Source organism: Miscanthus floridulus, chromosome 4 (assembly GCF_019320115.1).
Source record: "Miscanthus floridulus cultivar M001 chromosome 4, ASM1932011v1, whole genome shotgun sequence".
Classification (NCBI taxonomy): Eukaryota; Viridiplantae; Streptophyta; class Magnoliopsida; order Poales; family Poaceae; genus Miscanthus; species Miscanthus floridulus.
The window spans coordinates 40,149,190-40,160,148 of NC_089583.1; the positions used below are offsets into that span (position 1 = coordinate 40,149,190).

The 10,959-nt window shown below is 41.7% G+C and overlaps 1 long non-coding RNA gene across 1 annotated transcript; it reads right to left on the bottom strand.

Moving 5' to 3' along the window:
- Nucleotides 1-1,384: 1,384 nt before the first annotated feature.
- LOC136551377 (uncharacterized) lies at nt 1,385-6,351 on the bottom strand. Its single transcript, XR_010782541.1, has 3 exons — nt 6,107-6,351; nt 5,619-5,707; nt 1,385-1,516 (listed from the first exon to the last, which is right to left on the bottom strand). It is a non-coding gene; the product is annotated as an uncharacterized lncRNA (long non-coding RNA).
- Nucleotides 6,352-10,959: the final 4,608 nt, after the last annotated feature.

A 10,959-nucleotide genomic window follows, 5' to 3' on the forward strand; every position in this document is an offset into this window, starting at 1 on the left:
TCTAATGTTACAATGATTTTTGTTGTAACACTTTTTTTTCTCTAGTAACACTTCACATTATGGTAGAATGCATAGTTTGTAACACGTTTGTTTATCTATCGGAACATTGACCTAGTGCTAAAGTGATTGTCTGCTGTAACACTTTTTTTAATTCTAGTAACACTTCTACATTATGGTAAAACACAGTATGGAACAAAGGAACACATGGTTTGTAACACTTGTTTATATCTATTGTAACATATTTAGATTATAAAACAAATATTTATTTCGCCTATATATTTGGCACATGGATTATTATAGAATCACACAAACATGACACATTGCAAAATCACATAAAGCACAAATTTCAATAATCATAGCAAGATCCACATATCGTAGGATTATTTCAAACATAGTGCTTGTTCAGATTAAATCATAGTATATGTACATAACGATATGGCTCTAGAGAGCAAACACACATAGTCCATACTAGAAAGAAAAAATCAAGAACTAGCTAGGACTCATAAAGCCCATTGCTTCTTCTTCCATTCTTCGTACACATCGATGTAGGAATTCAACCATTAATCATTTCAACCTGTAAAGAAAGTGTAAGTTGTAAGATTGCAAATCAGGCCACATATGTACATTGATGTAAAGTTAAGAAAGCTAGTTTGAACATACAAACATCGAAGACCAAGCAATTGAGACTCGTTTGGCTTGAGCATCACCAATATTGTTGCACCCAAGCATGAGCCTCACTAATGGCTCATCTTTTGCTATATGATGATTGATACGCACTTTGTAGAATTGACTTGTTGTCTTAACTCCACCAACAATGGCTTCTGGATCAGTGCTCAAGAGAGTTGCATAGGCCACATTAGCCTTATAAGGATATTTTGAAGCCATTAGTGGCACCATGGACCCAACCTATATTAATTTGATATAATCTCTTAGTGAGTAACAACCCTTAGTTATACATCATGATCATTCAAAAACAAAGGTAAGATCCTAGAGCTTAAATAATGGCATAATATATGAGGAGGAGGTTCTGTACTAATTTCCCAACTTGTTGATTCAAATCTTCCATATTTACTTTAGCACTTCAAAAACACCTAACTGCATGAAACACATCAATAAGATCAGATACATGAATGAAGTACTCTTTAATCCATGAGCTATTTATAGTAAGCAAATGACATACTAAAATTTCACTTTGAAGTAATTCGGTTTATTCAAACAGTAGCTGATCTTTCCTTCGTCCCCATGGGCAGTTGGGAACTTAAGTTGCCACATTTACATTTTAGAGAAGCAAAATACATGGATGTCTAGGTGCAGAGCACATATCAAACAAACAAATCAAAGTAGGACCTGAAGCACCTTGGCCTAGTAGAGCAATTTCTTGCCAGGGCGCTAAAAAAAAGGTGCATTGGCCTTTCAGGCTTGTATGTAGGAACAGGTCAGGCCTGATTGTCCACAGTGGCCAGGGTGGAGAATGTTGCTCGCTTGTATGCACCACCAAGGTAAGCACTTATATTGCCTGAGTAGATGGAAAGCATCCATTCAAATATATGAGGAGGAGGTCCATATCAGCTGAACATATATTACAATTGTAATCTATTTAACCACATGAAAGAACAATACAATTTTGTAACGAAGATCATATAGAGTGAGATGATATTATGTATGATTCTAAAATATTTAGAAAACAAAAAATAAGAAAACCATTAGTTAAGTAAACAAAAGGGCATTACAGGAATCCTTACGATCATATAAAAAAATTGAGAGGCATCCAATTAGCAGAGGCCGATCTCACGGATCGAGAGCAGGAACCAAATTAATGGAAGCCCATATCCTAGGTAGATATCCATAAACCACAAATAATTGAATCAAGCTAAATGGATAATCCCACATGAACATGGAGGCAACAGAGGGCACGGATCTGAAGCTGTAAATATGGATGAGCAAGACCAATGATGAGCAATGAAAAATGAGAAAACTGGAGAAATAGAGCAGCCTGTTTCCTTGATAGCCTGACAGCCAGAAGGTCCTCAACAATGACAATAGATGAGACTACAGTGGCAAGAATACCAAATCAAGCCGATTTGCTAACAGATTTATGGCAATGGATATAGCCAAATAGCTGGAAAAAAAAACGATATAGTAAGCCAGATACACTACGGGAGAGGCAAAATTCCCCGAGTGCCAAAAATCGGACACTCGGGAAAGAGAGAATCTTTCCCGAGTGTTGCACTCGGGGAATAATTGCACTCGGGGAAGAGAGGTTTTTCCGAGTGCCGCAGAGATCCTGGCACTTGGTAAAGAGCAGCACTCGGCAAAGGCCCTCTTCCCCAAGTGCAACACTCGAGGAAGATCGGCACTCGGCAAAGAAACATGTTACTTGACGGTTCACCCCGCCCACGCCGTTAAAACTTAAAAAAACAAAAATTCTTCCCCGAGTGCCAGGGAAGGCACTCGGGGAAGAGGCCCTTTCCCGAGTGTCAGGACAGGACACTCGGGGAAGAGGCTGCCTTCCCCGAGTGCCCTGTCCTGGCACTCAGGAAAGGGTCTCTTCTCCGAGTGCCAGGGAAGGCACTCGGGGAAGAATTTTTGTTTTTTTTTGTTTTTTTTACCTCATTTTTTTGTGAGGCCTTCCCACATTATTTAAAATTGCCTGTTCAAATTTGGGATAATTTTGACTTTTTCTGTTATATTTCGTTAGTTTTTTTCGTTTTGTTGAATTTTTTTGCATACTTCGAATTTGAACTGCAGGTGCATGAAATAATAGAATTTGGTGATTCAAAAAATTATATTAATGATATTTGGTGTATGTTGATGCCTTATCTAGGAACTCACATGAAATGTCGAGCATCTTGTTGACGTAACATGATGAACAACTTGCGGGAAAAGTGTATTTAAATTATATAAAATCCGAACGAAGTCCGAAAATCACGAAACTTGTCTGGGCGTAGTGTTATCGCATGTAGAGGCTATGATAAAAAATCGAGAAGGTTTCGACGAAGTTGCAACGTTGGATGCCTAAAACACAGACGTCGGATGCCTAAAACCCGTAGCCCCCGCAGCGCTGCGCGCCCCCGCAGCGCCGCGCGCCCCCACAGCCCCCGCGCCGCGCGCCCCCGCAGGCCCCGCCGGCGCGCCCCTGCAGCCCGAGACAGCGGCGTGGCCCCGCCGGCGCCCTCGCAGCCCCCGCAGCGCCGCGCGCCCCCGCAGCCCGAGACGGTGGCGCGGCCCTGCCAGCGCGCCCCTGTCCCTGCGTGTCGGGGCCCGTCCGGCCGGCGCGGCCCCTCCCCGGCCCCTGCGGCCGGCCCCGAGGCAAGCCGCCTGGCCCCTGTCCGTCTGTCTATCCGTGTGGAGCCCGGCCCCTGGCGCTGGTCGGGGAGCAGAGAAGGATGAGGTAGGTGGAGGAAGGAGGAGGAAGGAGGAAGAAGAAGGAGAAGAAGAAGGGGGAAGGGGAGGAGAAGGAGGAAGAAGAAGGGGAGGAGGTGCCTCTATCACCACGTCCTGTCCCGTTGTCGGCGTCTTCTTCTCCGCGTGCACGTCCCACCAACGCCCAAGGTATACGAACCGTCCCGTTCTGGTTGTCAGCCATCGCGCCGTTTATGTGTTGACGGCCTTCGTGCCGGAATTGTGGATGTGTGGTCCATCGTGCCCCAAATGTGGACGTCGGCCATCGTGCCGATGGTTTTTCTTGCAGGTTATCGAAACCTCCCCATCCAGGGGAGGTTCTACTAAAATTTTGTACTTATAGTGTTGTTTTTCTTCTTTTGCAGAGCAGGACCTGTCGCAGGAGAATCGGAGCACCTAGGCGACCCCGATCGTCTTCGTCGGCGCTGCGGTCCTACCTGCACAGCGCCGACTCGCCACTGCGTCGCTAGCCTTTCTCTATCGCCACCCTAGGTATAATTAAGCTCTTTTCCTTACCGTTGTCGTATGTAGATCGGTGTAGCCCAGTTAGGCATCTCTCGTCCGAAACAGATACGATTGGAGGTATGCGGATCTCCGCATATCTATGACCGTATCTATTTCGGGCTCAGCAAAAGAGTTTGCTGGCTGAGCGGGAGGCTGAGCGGGCCGAGCGGGAGTTCGAGCGTCAGAGGGTACAAGCTTTAGAGGCCCAACAAGATGGTTTGCTCAAGTTTGTGCAACAACTTGGGCAGAAACAAGGTTGGGAGATCCTAGCAGAGCTGCTTGCACCACCACCACCATATCGTCGAGAGTCTACTCCGGTGAGTATGAGTACGGATGTTTTACTTTCTTTGCTCATGCTTAGTGTCAAACCTAGTGATGGCCTTCGTGCCGGATTTGTTGATGTGTCGGCATTCGTACCGGATTTGTTGATGTGTTGGCCTTCGTGCCGGAAATGTGGTTGTCGGCCTTCGTGCCGACGTTTTTCTTGCAGGTTTTGGAAACCTCCCCGTGCAGGGGAGGTGCTGCCGAAATTTTCAACTTTTTCTTTACACTCCTTACATTTTTATCTTGTCACTCACATGCAATCTCCTCTCTTTTTTCAGCATCAATCGGGTGGGGCGTCGAACCATGTCGAAGGGTCGCCGGCATCGCACGTCGGGCCATCCCCACCTGGACCGTCGTCGGGATATCACGCTGGGGCGTCCCACCCCTTACAGTCGCCGTGAGCCACCTTCGGAGTCGTTTTTTTGTATTGAACTTGTGAACTTGGAATAGTGTGTACTTTTGAACGTGTGGTTTGTAATATATTGTGGATTTCGGATAAATTTGGTCGTTTGTGATATATAAATGTGGTTTGTGACATATTGGTGTTGATTTGTGGTTTGTGATATATATATATATATATATATATATATATATATATATATATATATATATATATATATATATATATATATATATATATATATATATATATATATATATATATATATATATATGCTTTGTTGTTTACATGGAAAAGCAAAAAACAAAAAAAAAAGAATTTTAGAGGTGGCTTCCCCGAGTGCCTGTGCTATGGCACTCGGGGAAGAGGGATTTTTTTTAAAAAAACAAATTTCTTCCCCGAGTGCCTGAACTGCGGCACTCGGCAAAGAGTATTTAAAAAAATTCAAAAATCTTTCTCGAGTGTTGCACTCGGGGAAGAAAATAAAAAAAAAGAAAACGACGTCGGCCGTCGGCCAACGGCGTCAAGTCTTCCCCGAGTGCCAGCACGGCACTCGGCAAGCCGGAGGCTCTTCCCCGAGTGTTGCACTCGGGGAAGGCTTCCCCGAGTGCAACTGGCACTCGGGGAATCCAGCAGTTCCTGTAGTATATAGGTTTCGTCAGTTTTGTTATGTCTGGGAAAAATATCTTTTGGTTTAGCCCAGTCTTGACTTCTTGATCAATATTAGACATTTATAAACTCTAGTTCTAATTTATACACTACCAGCAAGCATGCCCCCATTAGGAATGGCTACCTGCAGGCCAAGGAACTGGAACTGGTTTCTGTTTTGAAATCCTTGTAACAAGGGATATTTCATGTAACTGATATTTGCAGAAACAAGTGCTGCATGCACACAACATGATAGTATAAATTTAATCAATTTCCCATAAATTATTTCTATTTTCATTAACTCTAGATGACTAGACCCGATGTATTTGAAAATAGATACCTGATCCACACGAGAGCTCACAACATCAAATTGTATTCATTTCCTATTTGGAACAACAAAAAATATAGTAGTCTTCCTCGTATAGTGTCCTGAAACATTAGAAGAAATTGGTCATTAAGATGAACTGAAAAGGAAAGATATGCAAACAGTATATTTCGAAGAATAAGTGATGTATACTTATGAAAAATAAGATCTTCTGAATTTTCATAAGGATAAACTGACACCAATGGAAGGCTTTACAATAATGTGATTTCAAAAATTAATAACCGTGGTGATATGAATCCACTATTTTCAGACTGTGGGAGGGTGAGACTTGCTGTGTGGCGTACAAGGTGATATGGATCCACTAAAACATAAACAGGTAACGAGCTGCAAACCTCCGAGAGTAGCACCAGTTGACATTTCACAATGGGATCTAACCAATACCCCAGAAGCAAGCACGGGTTAAACAGGCACTACCAGAGAAGCAAATTCACTTGTTTATTTACCTAATTGAAATCACGGCCCCCTTCCATGCCTGATCCCGGCCTACTCAAGACCTGGATGAGAGACTTGTGCACCGATATACCTTGTGTCCTGCAGCAACTTACAACGGTGACTGAGATCGTAGGAATTGAAGCTAACTGTAGCCAAGCACTGACGAACGAGAACAGGATGGAGAGCAGGGATGGCCGCCGCAGGAGATGCCAACCAATGACGACAGTGACGGTGCCGCCGCGCCGGCAGGAGACGCAAGGAAGGGCGAAAGGGACGGCCGCTGCAGGAGGCAGTATATGAATGGCAACAATGACGGCGGCTATAAGAACCGTCCTCAGGGATGCTGCCTCTTTTTGTTTTCGAATCGGATCGCTGTGCTCTGGAGAGCAGAGAGGCGAGTGGAACCGTGGAGGTGAAGGCCAGATAGATCCGAAATTTCTGGAGAAAAATGAAAAGTTTGCGCCAAAAGAGACATTCTTTTTTAGCGCGAAAAAGAATCAGTATTTTTTAGGAGGGAGACAAAAACAAAAATGTTATGCACAGAGAAAATTTTAGTTAAATCACACTATATCCAAGTAACTAAAACATAGTCTGTCTCGCAAAAAAAATACCATAGTCTGAAAAAAATGTAAGCATGGGTTTGGTCATATTGATATTTCACATTCCATATAATAGCACGTCTTCCCTTTTTGAAATATTATAAGCCACTTATTCCACCCCCTAGAGTTATGAGATTGTAAAGTGTTGTCACATATATATTGAATCCTTTTCATGACCAAGTTCTTTTAATTTGTTCTAAGTCAAATTTATTTAATTTTTGACAACTTTATGGAAACTAATATATACTATGGAATTATTTTGATTCAATCCACTATGATGTATGTATTTTATAGCATTTAATTTATACTAGCAAGCATGTCCATACGTTACAGCGGGACTAATAATTATTGCATTGTGCTCGTGCCAACGATAATGAAGTAGCTATTTTTTTTGGAATTAATTGGATTTGATCCAACCTTAAATCAAATAAATATGAAGGCCCATAATAAATGCTAGTGCAATATAGAACGAATCTCATAAGGAAATTGACAGTGGATTGACTCAATTTAAATGAGTTGTTATGTGTGCATCTATTGTGTGTTTAAGAATGGTAGAAAGCGACCCATATGCTCTAGATGCGCACGAGCTTGTGTGGCCAGACTATGACACGATTGGCAACTACCAAAGAAAGATTTTAGGAGGCATGCCTTTGAATTAATAGAGGCGGGGACTTTATGGAGCCAATGGTCCGATGGGTTCTAGGCAAATGCCCTCCTCACATTCGCATTCGAATAACAATAGTCATGTAGATAAACTTTTAAATTATTTAAAAATGACAACTAATAATTCAATATGAATTAATGATAGATACAACTTTAAAGTTGAATGTCAGTTATTGAAAATTATATTAATGTTGATAAGTTAATTAAAACTAGTATAATTGACCATATTAAAATTGAGGTTTGTTAACTACATTAAAAATAAATAAAATATAATGACTAGACATCATTAGTAATATTGAAATTAATAAAAATAGTCATAGTTGTAAAGATAACTTTAAAAAAAGTTTCAACTATTATTTGTATATTAACTTTGTTCTAATAAAACAATTCATAAAGCAAATAGATACTTGTTTTTATTGAAATCAAGTAGATATCCGAATGCAAATTTGAATTTCAACTATTTGTTTTGTATTTATATACTCTCTCCATCCCAAATTATAAGTTATTCCAACTTTCTTGGAGAGTCAAAGCATCTTATGTTTGACTAGATTTATATAATAAAATAATAACGTTTATGATACCAAATAAGTATTATTAGATTCTTCATTAATTATATTTTCATAGAATACCTATTTGATGTTATAAAATCTTTGTAATTCTATTTATAATTTTAGTCAAACTTGAGATGTTTTGACTCTCTAAGAAAGCTGGAATGACTTATAATTTGGGACAAAGGGAGTATGCTAATATTTGTTTTTATATTCGAGTAAAAATATGATAAATAGTGCTATCTAAATTCCATTTCATATGTACCCAAAGTAATTGAGAGATGATGAACCTAGGGATACAAAGAAGATGGGTGAGGGTGAGAGATGATCGTGAAAACAGGAATGTTAAAGTGAGTGATAATGGTCCACGTGACAAAAGAAGATGAAATTTTCGCTTTTTGATAATATATTATTAGATATGTACTCCCTCTGTCCCTGAATGTCTGTGTTTTCACTTTCTGAGAAATAACTTTGACTAAATATATATTAAAAAATATTAATATTTATGATACATAATTAATATCATTGGATATATATTTAAATCTAGTTTTTTAATAAATTTATTTGGAGATAGAAATATTACACGTATTTTCTATAAATCAAGTCAAAGTTATTGTCACGTAAATCATGTCGACAAAACTTTAGGGACAAAGGGAGTAGATTCAGAGATTCAGTCTCAAAGATGCTTCATCAATAAAATATCTCCTACAACTAAAAAGAACAAAGCGTGGATACTCTTTGGTGCAACAATCCAACTTCGTCCTGTCGCTCTGCTCGTGCGATCCTATATACGTCGGCTTCCATCGCTTCCCCCTGCGACCCTATGCCCCACCCGGTAGGTGGCCTCACCACCGGCCCTCCATCCTCCTCGGCTCCTCTTGACTCAGTCTCAATACGCCGCCCCAACCCATTGGCCGCCTCCCCGACGTCCCCACCCCTTCCCGTCGACACCGGCCCTTGATCCTATCCTATCCCATATCGACGGCCATGGCAATGGGGACAGGTGAGAACCGGGGAGGAGGGAGCAAGTCTGCATGGTCTCCCTTCGCCCCACTCGCTCCCGCTCCACCTCCACCTCCGCCTCCACCTCCAGCGCCTGCAATCTGCATGCGCCCCTCACACAAGTGCGCCCAGTCTATGCACCCCGTCCCCTGACGTCACGCCCCTACCTGGCTCTACGCTACCGCCGCTGCAGATAGGACCTAGCCCTGCCACAGTCGCACATGACCCCATCGTTCGTCACCCCAGCCTCTAGCACCCCTCCCCCATCGCTCCGCCATGCCAAGCTCGACCTCATCGATGTCAGCGGCCCTACTAACTTGCTTCTCCCTGGCAATCATACATGTAGACAATGAGCCCTAGGTGGCTGGTATTCGAATCACCACCCGGTCTCCATCTGGATAGCGAAATGATGTGTTGCTTCGATGCAATTGTAGGAGCCACGTGTGGATGGACCTAGATTCAGGAGCACATTGGAGCTGCATTTTGTGCCTCCTGCACCACCCAGCACCTCATCAGCAAGGGCGCCAAGGTCATCCTATCAAGCCACTTGGTGAGTTCTTGGCCTTCCTGTATCTCATCTAATTTGAGGAAGTAATGCTCTTCCCACGCATGGACAACATAGGAATTGTCTTCCTATCATCCGAGTGTTTGTGATAATCTGATTTGCTTTGGTTAAGTAATACTATATATATGGACACAGGGCACTGGCTATTAGTTGTGACTTTCCTTCAAAACAGCTAATATCACTTCTTTTTTTCTGTTGTGAAAGAGAATTATTTTATATGGTCAGGTGCTCACCCAGTCCGATGAACTTAGGGAGGTCTGCTTCCTTGAATCCACAAAGGGGTGCATTATGCAGATGCTTGGCTTTGGGGGGCGCTGTTGTTGTGTGCCCTGCTTGCAGGAAAATGTCCCCAAACTGTCAATTCTCTGGCTTTGCTCTGAGATTACCTATTCACTATTTAGTGATTTGTCATGGCTTTGCAGGTACTGATCAAATTAGTGAAGCAGGAAATGGCATGAAGATCAATAATACAAGGATGTAGCACAGCTGGGCAAGGGGCACCTGCAGCTGGAACTCAGACATACCCAAGGTTCATTCAGTTTCCCTCCTAGAACAAGTAACATGTTCATGTTTCCACGATGCTAAGGCCAAAAGGCATGTCATTTTCTGCTTGACATTAAAATAATAATTTGTTTATTAAACAGTGGTCATGCACGTGCGGTACGCATGTGTCTATGGTATAACAAACTCATATCTAAATGTGTGATGGAAGTTGTTCCTATCAACCAAAAAACTTCTTCACTAGCAATATCATAAGCCTCAGTCAACAATCATAAATTCATAGTCATGTAACATTGAACTGAACTGGTGTAGTAAGTTATTGCAAAAGTGTTTTCTGGTTCTTAACCGAAACGGATCAATTGTTCATGTGCTTCCAAAAAGCCAGCTTGAGCTTCAATGACCCTTACATTTTTAGGTCATGCTATATTGTAAATAAAAAACATACCTGTAGATAAAAATCATTTACCCTGCTAGAAATGCAAAAGGATATCGAATATGAGTGTCGAGTTTTTACTTCGATAAGGTCAGATAGTCTCTAAATAGAATGGGCAAATATTATGAATAAGATTTCATAAGCTATCTTTTTTAACATGGTGTTTATACTCTTTTAGCATCTATTTCATACAGCAAATGTCAAGGATCAGCTAAAGGATATAGAAGAAATCTGTATTTCATTGCATTTTTCCCACAAATTTTAGGGTTTAGTTGCTAACAATGCAAGCCATAATTGCCAGCTTTATACGCGTCCCTAATTTTTTTGCCACTCTTACGTTTGGTGTATATATCTCGTTGGAGCTCAGGCCATCGAGGTCCAATTCTGATAGGGTCCACCGTCCACATGCGTGGGCTCTATCACCTTTCTCAATAAACTTACCATGCAGCCCACTAAAATCTTGTAGGAACTCAACCTCTTGTCTCTGTTTATGTGCTTGATCTACTTGTACCTGTTTCTTGGCAGGTTTGGCTCGTGTTGGCTTCACAACTTT